We start from the raw sequence: 16,817 nt of genomic DNA, 5'->3' as shown, positions 1-16,817 counted from the left end.
TTGGTTTTACATTTGCCTAACAACCTAAGCCTTTTTCCCTTGGGTTTCCGGACCCCGAGGGTCATCTTTATTTTAACCCCCTGGGCAAGTGCTCCTTTGAGTGTTGGTCCAACCTGTCAGTCGCCGGTGGCCACCAGGGGCAACTCTGGGCTGGCCTACCGGAAGCTTGGACAATCCGGTGTGCCCTGAGAACGAGATATATGCAGCTCCTATCGGGATTTGTCGGCACATCCGGGCGACTTTGCTGATCTTGTTTTACCATTGTCGAAATGTCTTGTAACCGAGATTCCGAGTCTGATCGGGTCTTCCTAGGAGAAGGAATATCCTTCGTTGACCGTGAGAGCTTGTGATGGGCTAAGTTGGGACACCCCTGCGGGGTATAAACTTTTGAAAGCCGTGCCCGCGGTTATGTGGCAGATGGGAATTTGTTAATATCCGGTTGTAGAGAACTTGACACTTGACTTAATTAAAATGCATCAACCGTGTGTGTAGCCGTGATGGTCTCTTCTCGGGGGAGTCCGGGAAGTGAACACGGTCTTGTGTTATGCTTGAACGTAAGTAGTTTCCGGATCACTTCTTGATCATTTCTAGCTTCACGACCATTGCGTGGCTTCTCTTCTCGCTCTTATTTGCGTATGTTAGCCACCATATATGCTTAGTGCTTGCTGCAGCTCCACCTCATTACCCTATCCTACCCATAAGCTTAAATAATCTTGATCTCGCGGGTGTGAGATTGCTGAGTCCTCGTGACTCATAAATACTTCAAAATAGTTGCAGTTGCCGATGATACCAGTGTAGGTGACGCAACCGAGCTCAAGTGGGAGCTCAATGAAGATCTTGATCATTGTTTTGTTTCGTTTCCTGTTGATCAGTAGTGGAGCCCAGTTGGGACGATTGGGGATCTAGCATTTGGGATTGTCTTCTTTATTTTGGTTCCGTAGTCAGACCTTCACTACAAGAAATATGTCAACTTATGACCTTCTGTCAGTGACCCTCGAAGAATTGGTCATAAATTTATGACCATTTTAGACCAATTGGTCAAAAGCTGTTCAGGGGGCTCCAAACCCTAAACCATCGCGGCCATTTTTGTCAGAAAGGTCGTAATTTCCTTACACAAAATGGTCACAAAGCAAACAGTGCTAGTCCGCTTCCTTATTTCTAGTTGTTAATGACCAATATAGATGGTCATAGCCTTGTAGATTGTGGTGGGTTGTGATGACTAGGCGTCATCGTCATCTCATCAGTTTTGCCTATGTGTCATGTCCATGTGGCAGTTTTTGCCCTAGGTTGTGAAGCAACCTATATTTCTATCATTCCCAAAATTCCCAAAAAAATCTCATAAATTCTTTGGGGCATATCTTCATCAAATATGTAAAAATCCTTCCTTGCCTAGTTCAAAACTAATTCAACAATATTCATTTTCCTATTATGTTCACAACAACACTTTATGAAGGAAGTGCTATTTATATATTCTTGATTGCCTTCGGAATTTTTGGGCACTCTTTCCTATCCAAATCATTATCGTATGACAAAATTCAGCTCAATATGCCTAGCAAATCTTCCTCGACAAATTTCCAAAGTTTTTGTCCACCTAGAAGCATTGTGAAGGAAGTACCTTTTTTATATCTCTAAATGTCATGAAATTTATACAGTTCCTTCATATGCCCAAATTATCACCCTCCTCCAAATTTCAGCTCAGTCAAATCATCTATGTGAGCCCAGGTTCAATTTGTATTTTATGGCCAAATTGGCACGTTGCAAAGCAAGTGTTATATAGACCCCTCCTATTACCCTCAAACTTTTCGGGCACTCTTCCATACCCAAATCATTGCCACATGATAATATTCAGTTCAATTTTCCTAGTAAATCTTTCTCAGGAAATTTCCAAAGTTTCTACCTCGAGAGAGGCTTTGTGAAGTAAGTACTAGCTAGGCTTACCCAAATGATCTGAAAATTTACCAGCGCATGACCATACCTATGTAACTTACCTACACCAATTTTTAGCTCATTTCATTCATCCAATCTCTCTCACTAGTTTTCCCAAGTTTTTGTCCATAGAAGAGCATTGTGAAGTAAGTACTACTTTGGCATGTCAAAATGATATCAATTTTCTACAATGCTTTTCTATGCCCAAATAACCATCCTCCACCAAATTTCAGCTCAATCCATTCATTATTTTGAGCCCAGCTTCAACATTCATATTTTTGTCCAGTGTGGTACATTGCAAAGTAAGTACCACCTAGGATCCTCCTTTTGAACTGAAAATTTGTGAATACATTCTCCTTAGTAGATGATCATCCTCGGCCAAAACTCACGCCCATTGGCCATGTGCATTTCCCGTACCGCTAATCAAACACTTGGCTGCTTATTCATGTTTGAGCATCGATCGGTCTCCTCGTGAGAATCTTATGTTGTGATTTTCTTCCTAGTACCTACCTGGGGAGTGCCCAACCCACTAGACATGCCTAGGCCACCCAGAACACATGGCAACGCCACGGCCACGCGACGGGCATGCGAATTTACGCGCTCTAGAGTTGGGGGCCTCGGCCACCGCCCAAACCTCGACGTATCGCCATCAAACCATGTATTTATGATTAAATAGGTACTTATGTAACTAGAAATGATTTTTGGAAAAAATAAATAGCAAACTATGAGGCAGCTGCAGTTCAAATTTGACCCGCTTCCAACTGAATAGGCGGGAATTTGTCTTTTTCACTAGAGGTGGATCAAAAATTTCGACACCCAACCATTTTGTCAATTGTGCATTAAATATGGCCTAGTATTTTATAAAATTGATTAGGTCCAATTTTGCAACAAATATATGGTAGGTCCTTCACAAAAAAAACTCATTTCAGGCACTCGGAAAATGGAAAATGGTTTTTTCGTCCAAAGAAAATGAAAACTTCCTTAGGCAACATTGTTTGCCATTTAAATATGCACCCTTGTGCACAATATGAGATCATTTGAACAAACTATGCCATGAATGTGGCCATAAGATTGATTATTTGGCTTGAAAGCCATGAATCTTCACACTTGATAGCTCATTTCTGAGAACACCTTTTTAAAATAATTACTGTATTACAATTTTATTATTTTTCCTGGAAACTTCTTCACATATAATGACACAAATGCGAAGGTTTTCCAATTTTTTGATTTTTTTTGAATTTTTATGCCCGTTTCAAAATGCAGTCAAAACGGCGGGCTTGACCGTTCCTAGCTAGTGGTTGAATATTGTTTTTTTGGTGTTTCTCTGATTAAATAGATACTTATGTACCTAGAAATGATTTTTGGAAAAAATAAATAGCAAACTATGAGGCAGCTGCAGTTCAATTTTGACCCGCTTCCAACTGAATCGGCGGGAATTTGTCTTTTTCACCAGAGGTGGATCAAAACTTTTGACACCCAACCATTTTGTCAATTGTGCATTAAATATGTCCTAGTATGTTATAAAAATGATTTGGTACAATTTTGCAACAAATATATGGTAGGTCCTTCACAAAAAAACCTCATTTCGGGCACTCAAAAAATGGAAAATGAATTTTCCGTGCAAAGAAAATGAAAACTCCCTTTGGCAACATTGTTTGGAATTCCAAGATGCACCCTTGTGCACAATATGAGATCATTTGAACAAACTATGCCATGAATGTGGCCATAAGATTGATCGTTTGGGTTGAAATACATGAATCTTCACACATGATAGCTCATTTCTGAGTACACTTTTTTAAAATAATTACTGTATTACAATTTTATTATTTTTCCTGGAAACTTGTTCACTTATAATGACACAAATGCGAAGGTTTTCCAATTTTTTGATTTTTTTTGAATTTTTTATGCCCGTTTCAAAATGCGGTCAAAATGGCGGGCTTGACCGTTCCTAGCTAGTGGTTGAATATTGGAATTTTTTTGGTGTTTCTCTGATTAAATAGATACTTATGTACCTAGAAATGATTTTTGGAAAAAATAAAGAGCAAACTATGAGGCAGCTACAGTTCAAATTTGACCCGTTTCCAACTGAATCGATGGCAATTTGTCTTTTTCACCAGAGGTGGATCAAAACTTTTTTCACCCAACCATTTGGTCAATTGTGCATTATATATGTCCTAGTATTTTATAAAATTGATTTGGTCCATTTTTGCAACAAATATATGGTAGGTCCTTCACAAAAAAACCTCATTTCGGGCACTCAAAAAATGGAAAATGAATTTTCCATGCAAAGAAAATGAAAACTCCCTTTGGCAACATTGTTTGGAATTCCAAGATGCACCCTTGTGCACAATATGAGATCATTTGAACAAACTATACCATGAATGTGGCCATAAGATTGATCGTTTGGGTTGAAATACATGAATCTTCACACATGATAGCTCATTTCTGAGAACACTTTTTTAAAATAATTACCGTATTACAAGTTTATTATTTTTCCTGGAAACTTTGTCACAAATAATGACACAATGCGAAGGTTTTCCAATTTTTTGATTTTTTTTGAATTTTTTATGCCCGTTTCAAAATGCGGTCAAAATGGCGGGCTTGACCGTTCCTAGCTAGTGGTTGAATATTGGAATTTTTTTGGTGTTTCTCTGATTAAATAGATACTTATGTACCTAGAAATGATTTTTGGAAAAAATAAATAGCAAACTATGAGGCAGCTGCAGTTCAAATTTGACCCGCGTCCAACTGAATCGGCGGGAATTTGTCTTTTTCACTAGAGGTGGATCAAAACTTTTGACACCCAACCATTTGGTCAATTGTGCATTAAATATGGCCTAGTATTTTAGAAAATTGATTTGGTATAATTTTGCAACAAATATATAGTATGTCCTTCACAAAAAAACTCAGTTTGGACACTTTAAAAATGGAAAATGATTTAAAAAACTAATTTCTCCTAACTCTTTTAAAAGATATTTGTCTTATTTTGATTTGTCATTATTCCTGAAAACTAAGGTCAAATTTGATGAAACATGAGAAGATATTTTATTTTTATTTTTATTTTTCAGATCATAAAATAGCCAATATGATTTAGCACCTTACTTTTAGTCGATTACGACCAATTTAGATGGTCAAAAAATGTAGTACTGGTATACTGCATTCTGATTGGTCCAGGAGCATCTCACGCGGATCGTGCCTAATCACCGTCGGATGCTCCTGGATCCAACGGCCCGCTTGTCTCACCCACGTCGCCCAACCCACAGCCCGCACTCCCTCCCATGCACCCAACCGCACCCAACCCCTCGTGCCCACTCGCCTCTCTCTCTCTCGAACCCTAGCGCTCCACTCCTCCCTGGCCGCCGCCACCTCTGGCGCCCTCTGTCCGGCGAGATCCATATGGATCGATCCCTCCAATCCGCACCACCTCCGGCGCCCTCTGTCCGGCGAGATTCATATGGATCGATCCCCTCCAACCCTCCAACCCACGACTCCTCCTCCTCTCCTCCTCTCTGGATCTCTGGATTGACCCAACCGCTTCTCCCCCAATCCCGGCCTCCTCCATGCCGAGCCGAGAGACACTCCCCACTTCTAGCCGAAACCCTAGCCTAAGACCCCTTCCTCCTCGATGGCCAACCCGTCCATGGCGGCCGGCGGCAGGGTGCCCTTGGCGGAGGGGGTCCGTGCCGTCGGAGCCCAGATCCGCAAACGCATCCGCGTGGCACCCGTCGACCGCGTGGCTGCGGCCCTGGCGACGCGATGGTAGCGTCGGCCCTGGCGGCGTTGGAGGCGGCGAGCCAGTCCCTGAGAAACCGCAAGATCCTCGGCGCCGCAGGCACCACCGCGGCGGCGCTAAGAACCACCGATGCCGATAGGGTCCAACGAGGCGGACAAGCCGCTGCGGCGGATTGGTGCGTCGTTCGAGCAGCTCGCTGCTATCGCCAAGCCACAGCAGCAGCCCATGATGGCGGCGGGGGACTTCTCGCGTGCCTGCTCCAACGTCTCCGTCCTCTTTGGCTGCCTCGGCATCGCCTTCAAATTTGCCTTGATGGACTACATCGCCAAGGCAAGCGGCCGCTCCTCAGCCCCCCTCTCCTCCCCCGCTACCTGCTCTGCTGTTCGATATGGTACTTCATTGTGCTTGTACTGTATCTGGTAAAATTTCTGGTGATTCCTTCCCGGGACATTGATTTAGTTGTGTGAAGCTGAGAGGTTTGGGATGAAATGACCATTGCTTGTTCAATCAGTAAATTCTTTAGTGTTCTTGTCTTCTTAGTACATGCACATTGAGTACATGCACATTAACATCTATCGTATCTGAATTGTATCAACTTGCCAGTTAGCTAATTACTAAAATCATGTGCACATAACTATGTGAAGTCATTCAACCATTACATGTGATAACTAGGAAGCATATTTTTATCAGTGGACTGCTATTTCTTTTCTTGCTTCTGTTTGCAAAATTAGGTGATCATGGTAGCCTTGTTTTCTTTAGTGTTAAAAAAAGTACTAGGCTGCAGTTTTTTAGTGTGTCATCTTTATATGTGTCTTTCGAGTGAACAAACTATGCTAAAGGTAGATCAGGACTTTCATCTGAAGTGGAATTCTATCTTGGGTCTGATATTTTGAATGAAAAGTTTTAGTTAGAAATACACTGCTTTCTATCTGAAGGGGTGTATAGCTGTGTTGTATGACGTTGTTAGTTTTTGGTGTACAAAAATTTGGTAGGTATTCTAGGCTGATGATTGTTGGGACTCTATAGTTATTGAATGGATTTGCTAGCAACAAGGTGCCAGGCACAATTTACTGGTTATGAGAAGACTATAGTTGTGTTATTGTGATATTCAATTTATAGAATTGACTATGTTCTGTTTTTGCTTCAGGTAAACCAAGGTTTTGCTCATGGATCGTACTAAGCAGACTGCTCGTAAGTCCACTGGAGGAAAGACTCCTAGGAAGCAGCTAACCACCAAGGTTTGTGACTGCAATATTGATAGTTTACCTATGCCATGTCTTTATTTATGGTTTAGGTAAATTGAACTAGGTATAATTTGAACCTCAACCTTCATTGCCAGCTTATGACCAGATATCCTACTGATGTATATGGACTATCATGGTATTATTGTTAATTTGACCATGTGCTCTACTTTGCTTTTTGACAGGCTGCTCGTAAGTCTGCTCCCACAACTGGAGGAGTGAAGAAGCCTCACCGTTACCGCCCTGGAACTGTTGCTCTTCGGTGTGTAAAATCTTCCAACCTATTCTAGCATGTGTTATAGTTTTGTTTTGAAGTATTCTCAAATGAGTAAATTTTGTGCTTGACTTTGCAGTGAGATCCGCAAGTACCAGAAGAGCATGTTGCTGCTCATCAGGAAGCTTCCATTCCAGAGGCTTGTTAGGGAGATTGCCCAGGACTTCAAGGTGATCAATCAACTTGTGCACTACATTGTGATGCTCCTGTTGTGTCAACTCTTATAGTATGATGAATCAAGTAAACTAAAAGCACCATCATGTTCTGTCTGTGCAGACTGACCTCCGCTTCCAGAGCCATGCGGTGCTGGCCCTTCAGGAGGCTGCAGAGGCCTACCTGGTGGGTCTCTTCGAGGATCCGTGGCGAGAGGGCTTAAGGTGCTTGCTTTGCCTGTGGGAATGTCTCTGGCGGGCATATGTGTCTGCTTTTGCTGCTGTTTTTAGTGATTTTTTGGAACTGCTAGCTCTAATTTAACTTACTTCTCGTTCCCCTGTTTCTACTGTCAGTATTCCCATGGCAATTTAGGTAACTATAGTAATACTGTACAAGAAACATCATTGCATTACAAGTTGGGTTTGAATCTACTTGTGAGCAACTGGGTGCGCCCTTAGAAATATGATATGTAGATTTGCTTCACAGAACTGATGATGATGCACGTATTTGGAACAGTCCAGTCCATTCTCACAACCAATTAAGTCCAGAGCTCACACCTCTCCGTTGATGATGCACGTACATTCCAGTTAAAGAATAACACAGGATTAATTAATTCTTGGGCTCTTCTAGCCGTGCTTCTTACTCTAGGTTCCAAGTAGAGATTCCTATATACGTATACTTGCTTTGCTGCCAATTCCTGACTCTGTCTGTCTGTTTTGGAACTGTAAAATGCAGTGATGCCAAACATCGCCTTTGCTTCAACTGATTAATTTTCTGCGTGCCAAACAGAGCCTGTGATGTTATCAAAATATTTGCTACTCTTAATGGGTTTATCCCACTTGATGATCTTAACCACCAAGATCTCTGAGGCTCTTATTTCTAGTCTAATGTTATCAGTACAGTACATCCGCTGTTTGCATGATAGATACATATATGTGACATCAATTTGTCGTTGGATATTGCTGGAAACTAGCTATGTCACATCAATTTCTTGGTTGTCTAGTTTGTTATGTCACATCAATTATATTCTTTTTCTGAGATTGTGTTTTAGCTACTGCCACTTTGAGCTGTTGTAGATTTTAGTTATCAATTACAACAAAGCATTCTTACATTCCAGACTTGATCTTACTACTAAATAGCACCCCCTGTTGTTGTTGTTATTCACCCTATCCTTGCTGTTCTGTTTTCTTGTTGGCAGATATTTTGAGTAAATTCAAGACGAAAGATGTTCAAAGAAGCTCCAAGACATTCTTATATAGCAAGTTATGTAATAATAGATGGGTTATCTGGGAATTTAATGTATCTTCTCTCTGTTTGTGAATGAAATAGTAATTATGTATGTGATTTAATGTATCTTATCTCTATGAATTTCATGTATGTTTCAGAATTACAATTCCTGTTTCATATGAAATAGTAATTATGTATGTGATTTGAAAATGTGTGCAATGAAAACATGACTCTTGCGACCCACTTATCAAAATAATTTGAGCACATTTGAAATTTCTGACGTGTGGGACTAGTGTATGATATTATGATATTTGGGACAAATGTAAAACAGTGGAAAATAAAATAGCAAAAAGTAAAAGATCATACGCTGTAAAAGGCCGCATCTAGAAATGAAAAGGCCAAATTGTTGGGCCAGGCCCATGTAGCTAGAGAAAATTAATAAAGAAAATAAACAGTAAAAAGGCCGAATTGTTGGGCTAGGCCCATGTAGAAAACCGAATTGGACCGGGCTGAATCTTGTGCCACATGATCTTGCCACGCTGGATGCCTACGTGGCCTGGGGAGGTTGCTAGTGACCAAAACGCCACAGTAGACGTATTTTGGTCATAAACGTCTTCGACCATTCCATAAGAAAGGTCGCTAATGTCAGTTTATGACGGCCAGCTTTTGACCTTATGTTTTTGGTCACAAAAAGGTCACAAATGTAAATTTGTGACCATTCAGTGACCAATAGTGGTGGTCACAAGTTGACATATTTCTTGTAGTGCTTGATTGTATTTTGGATGATGTATGTTTAACTTGTATTTGTGTGAAGTGGCGATTGTAAGCCAACTCTTTATCCCTTCCTTATTCAGTACATGGGATTGTGTGAAGATCACCCCACTTGCGACTAGACCACCATGCGGTTATGCCTCTAAGTCGTGCCTCGACACGTGGGAGATATAGCTGCATCATGGGTGTTACAAGTTGGTATCAGAGCCTTCCCCGACTTAGAAGCCCCCCTGCTTGATCGAATCGCTGACGTTGTTGAGTCTAGAACAAAATCTTTTGAGTCTTACGATTATATATATCGGAGAGTAGGATTCTTTTTACTCCTCAGTACCTTTGTCGCTCTGGTGAGGCCTCCTAATGTACAAGTTCGACTTTCCTCTCCTCAAATTTCACGATTTTTTTAGGATCACGCAGGTATCTTGGGATCGTTCCGATAGTCTTGTGATGAGAACATTGTTCTTGGTGCCTCCTGACATTTAGGGGTTGTGGCAGTGTCCTGGGGAGTTGAGATCCGAGGTGTTGTCATCACAATTTTATTGTTGCAGTTCTGGAATACCTGAGTTTCGCCGACATCGAAAATCTCTTTTATGCAGTTGTTGGCGAGATAACCTCGACGCCACCCAGTACTGGGGTGGGAGTTCGGGAGTATTGCCATAACTCGTATAACGAATGCTTTTCGAAGGTTGAGGTACACTATTTCCGAAGGTTTCTCGGTTATGTGTTGAAGGATGGATACAACTAGATGTACGGATTGCTAGTTTGGGTGAGATATTATGCTTCCCCTGTATCCCCAACACCTGATTGCATAACCAGAAAGTTTCGTGAGTTTATAGGTGGGAATTCAAGTATATCGTAGGATATCTTTCAAACAGACACATGCTACGATATGGGATCTATCATATGTTTGTTTCCAGCTTATTCTGCAAGCCAATCCTTTGTTTTGTTTTGAGTTGTGGTATTCGAGTTCCTTCGAAGTCAAATGTGGATTCCATACCTTTCCTATGCAGTGTGCTCATATTTCTATGTGAATAATAATCCTTCATGATAGTCGAGATTTTCATGTCAATCCTTTTCAACCGGCATGTTTCTCTTCAAGTGGATTCGATCATTTCAACATCCGCGAGATCACCTCTCGGTTTTCCCAACATTGTTCATTTCGTCTGTCCCCATGTTGCCTTTGGTTTCCCGCCCACCCACCCCTTTTTCTTCTAGGATTCAAATTTCTTAATCAAGTATCCTTTTATTGATGGGGAGTGTCTCCATTCTTTTCCATCAATGTTCTTATCCGGTGATTCTCAGGAACATGCTAAGGAAGCTTCAATTCTATCATTCTTCGTTCTCTTTTCTTCTTCAGTGGATCCAATTCAAGATTTCAGTGTTGATCATATCATTTCCTCGTTTCAAATGCTTTCTCATGCCGGTGCACCTCTTAATCATCCCCTTCTCGCTATCCATTTGTTATAGAGTACTAAAGATACCTCAGAAGATTCAAGTTTCCATTTTTATGTCTTTCAGGCTATTTACGAGGCTGTTATCTCATTCAAGCCATTTAATTCCACCGATGCAATCTCTCCTTCAAAATCATTTCCAACGGTGGGTCTTTTGAGTGGGCCCTAACCCACAGGTCTTTTCCCAGGATCTTACCTGACTCTTCCATTTTTTCCGGAGTTATCCTCAAATTCATTTCAAAGTTTGACGTAAGAATGATGCATCATCAGTCAAATGCCTTCTCCAAGATCTTTCACATTCTTTTCATGATTGGTTCAACCTTTCTAATTTTCATTCCGGAGTGCCTCAACAATTCATGGTGGTGTTTCTCGTCGTCATTCTCAGATTTTGAAGACCGAAGAAGAGTTTTTTCCTCCAAATCTTATCCGTTCTCTCAGAGATGCGTAGTTCAAGCTTGTTGCCATCCTCTCATAATTGTTTTTGATTGTGAGAATTCTTTTCACCCATCCGGAGAAATTCAAGAGTCTTTTCAGTTTGATTCTCCGAAGGCCATCATTTCGGGTTTATTCATTCTCAGCTTTCAGCTCTCGTTCTCAAATCTTACCGGTGCTTCATTCAAATATCCTCTAATCAGCTCGTGATCTCTTCGTTTCACTTGTATCTTAATTCTTCTCAAGTATCTTCTTTCATTTTTAATTCTTACGGTGGTCCGTTCAAGATTCCTCTTCCTATGTTCTCGTATCAATTCATTCATTCGTTCCAAATCCTACCGGTGGTTCAGTGAAGACCTTTCCAAGCTTGTGCTATATCGCTCTTTAATCCTTTTCAACAAGAATAAGTAGTGTGCCATATCCATTGCTTTTCATCAATCTAAATTGGTGAAGGATATGCATAACATAATTCTTATCCTTGTTTCATCCAAGTGATGGATTCATTCTTCCGGAGTGTGTTCTCAATGAGTAAATTCTCAGTTCAAGTGCTTCATACTTTCCCGGAGTTCCAAGATATCTCAATTATATCATCGTGAAGCTCCATCTAATCATTGCAAGGCTTCAATCTTGTTCGCTTCAAACTTGCAATTCTTTTTTGTTATCATTTCCTATCTGGAGTTTCTTTATGGAGGCTCAACAGGGTGGTTCGTCAAGGTTTCTTTTCATTCTTCAATTGTTCTTCAAGTTTTCTATCGAAGCTAAGATCCGCCAAGATATACTCTAAAATGAACATGGTGTTCAACACATGTCTTGTTTTGAGGAGTTTAAGCTTTCTTCATCTTGCATTTTGAAGTGCAATTCTTTCTACCTTATCTTTTGAGGTGGTGTTATGTAACTCTTGACAATTTCCTTTCGGGTGTCATGATTCAACAGTTGTCAAGAATCAGATAGTTAAACCCATCAATTCCTTCGAGCATGAGTTCTTCTCAATCCATCAATCTCTTCATTGGAGTTATCTTGGGTTATATTTCACCTAAGACCTTCCCTAAGGAATGTTGCTATTGTGGTGCTTATCAATAATTCAAGTTTCCTCCTATTCTCACGATGAAAGAAGTTTTCATCTCTTCGTTGCTCTCAGGCAAGCAATTGATTCCGTTAGTGGCTGAATTTCACCTCAAATTTTCAGAAGTTTTTTCCATAAGCCCACTACAAGCTTTTCGTTTCATTGTCTGTCACACCCTAGTTAGTTCAAGCATTAGAGTGTGCATCATGTTTAAATTCCTCTTAAATTTGAAATGGGGAAGACAGAACCCCCAACACCCCCCGGAAACAACTAGGGTTTACTAAAATTATTTTTCAATGAACCTGAAATGCCCTTCTAAAAAGTTCACTCTCTTTGTCTTGGGTTAGAACCTCTAGCAAAATTGGTGCACATTTTTCTAGGTCAATAGAAGGTCATTGAATTAAATCATAAGTATTTGATTTTGGGCATTTAAATGCTATAAAATAATTTAAATGCTCAAATAATTCTGGAAATAAATGTATACTGTTGGAAATATTCTAAACAGAGCCCACATTTATTTTCAGGATTTTTGGAAACGTTTTAGTATTTTTTAATAAAGCCTAACAATTGCAGTGAAATAGAAAAACAGAAACAAATCAAAAAGAGAGAGAGAGGGAAGCCCACCTGGGCCTTACCTGTGCTGGCCCAGCCCACCTGGCTCGGCCCAGCCGACTGGCCTTGCCAGTCGTCGTCCTCCTCCCGCCAGGAGGACGAGGAGCGCGTGGCCGGCGCCCGCGGCCACATGCTGGCCACCTCCTGCTTCTGCCGACGCCCTGGAGACGTCCAGGGATGCCACGCCGACCCCCACGTCCCCCTTTCATCCTCCCTCACTCTCCCCCTCGTCTCCCTCACCCTCTCCCGCGATGGCCGAGCGTGATCCTCGCCGCCGTTCGCCGTAGACGTCACCAGAGCCACCCCTCGCCCCTCCGACAAGCCCAATAGCTCCGCGTCGTCGCCCTGGACCTCTCTGCTGACCCACGCGACTCCAAACGCCGCCGAATGCCGTCTTCGCCCTTATCTTCAACCTCGGGCACCTGAGCCGTCTCCGGTCGATTCGTCGCCGCCAGGACCTCCCCGAGCTCGCTGACCCCCTCTCCGACCCTGCTGTGAGCACCTCTTCCTCTTCCCCTAGCTCCCGTGCTCGTTTGTCCTGTGTAGTCACCACTTCCACCGCACCCGAAAGCTCCCCGCCGCCGGCCATGGCGCCGTCGTGGCTAGAGCCACAGTGGCTCGAAGCCAAGCTCACCTTTGTGCTAAGCGCAGCACCAGGAGCCCGTAGCCACCACCAGCTCTTTCTCTCGTGCACCGTAGCGTCGAACCCAACCCCGTCCAAACTCCGGCTGCCGCTATCGAGCTCGCCGGCGTCGTTTCCGGTGTTCCCGTGTCCAACCACTTGCACCACTGGATGCGGCAGCTCCCCAGCTACGCGTAGCACGTCTCCACCGGTGATTTGGTCACCGAAGGACCAAATCCGAAGCTCTCCGCCATCTCGGCCTCGCCGGCGACTCAACGCCGGCGGGATTAGCCCCGCTGACCAGGGGTTTGACCCTAGTTTGACTCCTTCTGAGAGACCGATGTGTGGGGCCGGCTTCTAACTAATTTAGATTAGTTTAAATTAGAGCTAATCACTATGTTAGAGGTTAATGACGCCGTTAACTACCCCTCTCTCACTGACATGTGGGCCCAGAGCCTAACTAACCCAGTTTAGTGCTAACTAAACACTAACCAACTCTGTTAGTTTGCTGAGAGACTGACAGAAGGGGCCCACCAGTCAGGTTTGACCTGGACTGGCGCCTTTGACCCGCTGACGTCATAGTGACGCAGTGCTGACGCATTAATTCAATTTCTGGATTTATTCTTTAATAGGAAATTCCAGAAAATAATCAAAACTTCTAAAAATCATAGAAAATCAACCATAGCTCCAAATGCAAAGATTTATATATGAAAAATGATCAGAAAAATTCAATATATCCATCTGTAATGGTTTCATGCATGACAAAATAAGTTAACATTGCTGTTTAAGCAGAATGAGGTAATGCACTAATAAAGCCATGTTTAATAAGCTAATAATTGAATCTTTGACTCAAATGAGTTCATCCCTTTCTGTTTTAGCTTGCATTAGGCCAAGACACCTTCATCTTGCCATGTCATAGAATGCATCATATTGTTGCATATTGCCATGTGTTGATTATGTTTCGGGGTGTCTTTCGTGGTAGGTTCTGCCTCCGAGGATAACCCTGAGTATCCATCTGAAGGGCAGTACCCTACTACCACTACAACAGGCAAGCAACCCATTGATCATTCTGATACAAAACCATGTTCTCGCTTCTGCTTTGGTTTACTGCATTAAGACAACGTGATTCAAACTACTGTGTGTTACGGTAGTTGAACCCTTATCCTCTGCATGACCTGTCATTGCCATAGTAACTAGATGAAACCCACTAGCATGTGTAGGAGTTGATTGAGCCATGTATGTGATTCCTACCTTGCTATGCCTGCTATGCTTAGAGTTGTGTCAGGTCTGGTTCATCTGGGTGATGGGCTAGAGTGATATGATATGTCGGTAACGTGAGGAATGTGTTGAACATGTTTTGGTAAAGGTATCGATGAGAGGCCATGTAGGAGTACATGGTGGGTTGTTTCATTGAGACCGTCCATAAGAACTGAGACCTGTATGCGTGATTTAAGATTCAGCTACTACCACACATTGGGCCCTGAAATATGACCCCGCTCGACTTACTGACCCTCTCGCCCTCTGTCCAGGAGTTGCAACTAGTTTCTGGTGTTTGTAGGACATGTGTTGGCGGCCGTGCGTAGCGCTGACCCTAGGGGTGGGCTATGATGCGGTAGATACACTGTGGCCGGGTATGCCGGGCGCCCGTTTGGCGTCTCGGGACCCTGTACACATCGTTTGGGGCCGTTGAGGACAACCCGGCCGGATTTCCTTGCGGATGAAACCTGAATAGGCGATAAACCTGGACTAGAGACTTGTGAGGTTAGTCAGGTCGTGGTCTACACCCACGTCGGTTTTCGCTTGAAGTCTGCCGAGGACATGTCGTGTGCAGACGCTAAGTGGTGGAAACATGTGTGACGAAGTACACCCCTGTAGGGTATAAAACTATTCGAATAGCCACGTCCGCGGTAAAGGACTACTTGGTTGCCTATGCAGTTCATAGACAAGTTAATGGATACTACTAAAAGACTCAAGATAAGTGTGAGTACCGAGAATGGCCCTCTCGTAGGATGACGAGGGAGGATCCTCGGTGGAGTATTGTGTTGGTGAGTAGTGGACTCGTGTGCGAAAAATATTTTACTGGTGGAGTTCCATAGGATAGCTTAGCCAAGAGTCAAAGCTGGCTTGCTGCAATAACCCCACCTCCTTCTTGAGAATAAGCATGTATAGTAGGTTCTGTTGTAAGACTTGCTGAGTACCCTTGTACTCATGTTTGCTTAATTACTATTTTTAGACGACAACACCGCCCCCTCCGATGGGTTCTACGTAGACCTTGACGTCGACGAGTGACTAGCCACGCAGGTGGTGATCCTGGCCATGGAGGGCCCTATGTAGATAGACAGGCTTCGAGAAGCTTTCTTTCTTTCTAGTGTCTGTACTCAGAGTAATTGCTTCCGCATGTGCTTGTATGATTGTATGACTTGAGTGTCGGGTCATGTGACCCCTGTCTGTATGAACATGTTATGCATGGCTCTCTGGAGCCTTTAAATAAAGTACTTGAGTTGTAGAGTTTTTTTGTGATGCCATGTTGTATGTACTCATATCGGGCATATTGTGTGTATGATTGAAATGCTTGGTATGAGTGGGATCCGACAATCTAGTTGTTTATCCTTGGCAGCCTTTCTTATGGGGAAATGTAGTCTAGTGTTCCTCGAGCCATAGTAGTCCGCTACAGCCCGGTTCACCGGAGTCCTGCTGGCCCAGCACTACTGTTGAGGACACTTGACTGGCCGGCATGTGTTTCACTTCGTTCCTATGTCTGTCCCTTCGGGGAAATGTCACGCAGTGACTTCCGGAGTCCTGTTAGCCCAGTGCTACAGCCCAGAATCACTCGCTGATGACTGACATGCTCGATGTGATTCATGCATGCCTGTCTCCATAGGTCTGTGCCGCTTTGGGTTCATGACTAGCCATGTTGGCCCGGGTTCTCTGTCATATGGATGCTAGCGACAGTATCATATATGTGAGCCAAAAGGCGCAAACGGTCCCGGGCCATGGTAAGGCGACACCCATGGGATACCGTGCGTGAGACCGCAAAGTGATATGAGGTGTTACCGGCTAGATCGATGTGGCTTGGAATCGGGGTCCTGACAGCATTGGCATCAGAGCCGGACTGCCTGTAGGTTCATTGAGCCAAGCTGGTCGATGTCGAGTCTAGAAATGCTTTAGTAATATGTAGGGGAATTGATTGTGGGAGGGAACGTAAGGCTCTTTTACTCCTTTACCCTATGCCTCTGATCTGAGTCCTTCTCTTCTCATTCAACGTGGGTTAAGGACTAGGCTCTCTTCTTCTATCAGGTTCACGTGTTACTAATC

The 16,817-nt window shown here is 43.0% G+C and overlaps 1 long non-coding RNA gene and 1 other non-coding gene across 2 annotated transcripts; both read left to right on the top strand.

Moving 5' to 3' along the window:
* Nucleotides 1-7,143: 7,143 nt before the first annotated feature.
* Nucleotides 7,144-7,541, top strand: LOC119314869. The gene is made up of 3 exons (XR_005152487.1): nt 7,144-7,162; nt 7,254-7,344; nt 7,451-7,541. It is a non-coding gene; the product is annotated as an uncharacterized LOC119314869 (long non-coding RNA).
* A 575-nt stretch (nt 7,542-8,116) lies between these two features.
* LOC119319720 lies at nt 8,117-8,199 on the top strand. The gene has a single exon (XR_005154587.1). It is a non-coding gene; the product is annotated as a small nucleolar RNA SNORD24 (small nucleolar RNA).
* The last annotated feature ends 8,618 nt before the right edge of the window (nt 8,200-16,817 follow it).

Source organism: Triticum dicoccoides, chromosome 6A, assembly GCF_002162155.2.
Source record: "Triticum dicoccoides isolate Atlit2015 ecotype Zavitan chromosome 6A, WEW_v2.0, whole genome shotgun sequence".
In the NCBI taxonomy this organism is placed as follows: Eukaryota; Viridiplantae; Streptophyta; class Magnoliopsida; order Poales; family Poaceae; genus Triticum; species Triticum dicoccoides.
Note: the sequence above shows the minus strand (reverse complement) of the source record. Positions and strands in the feature narration are given on the sequence as shown.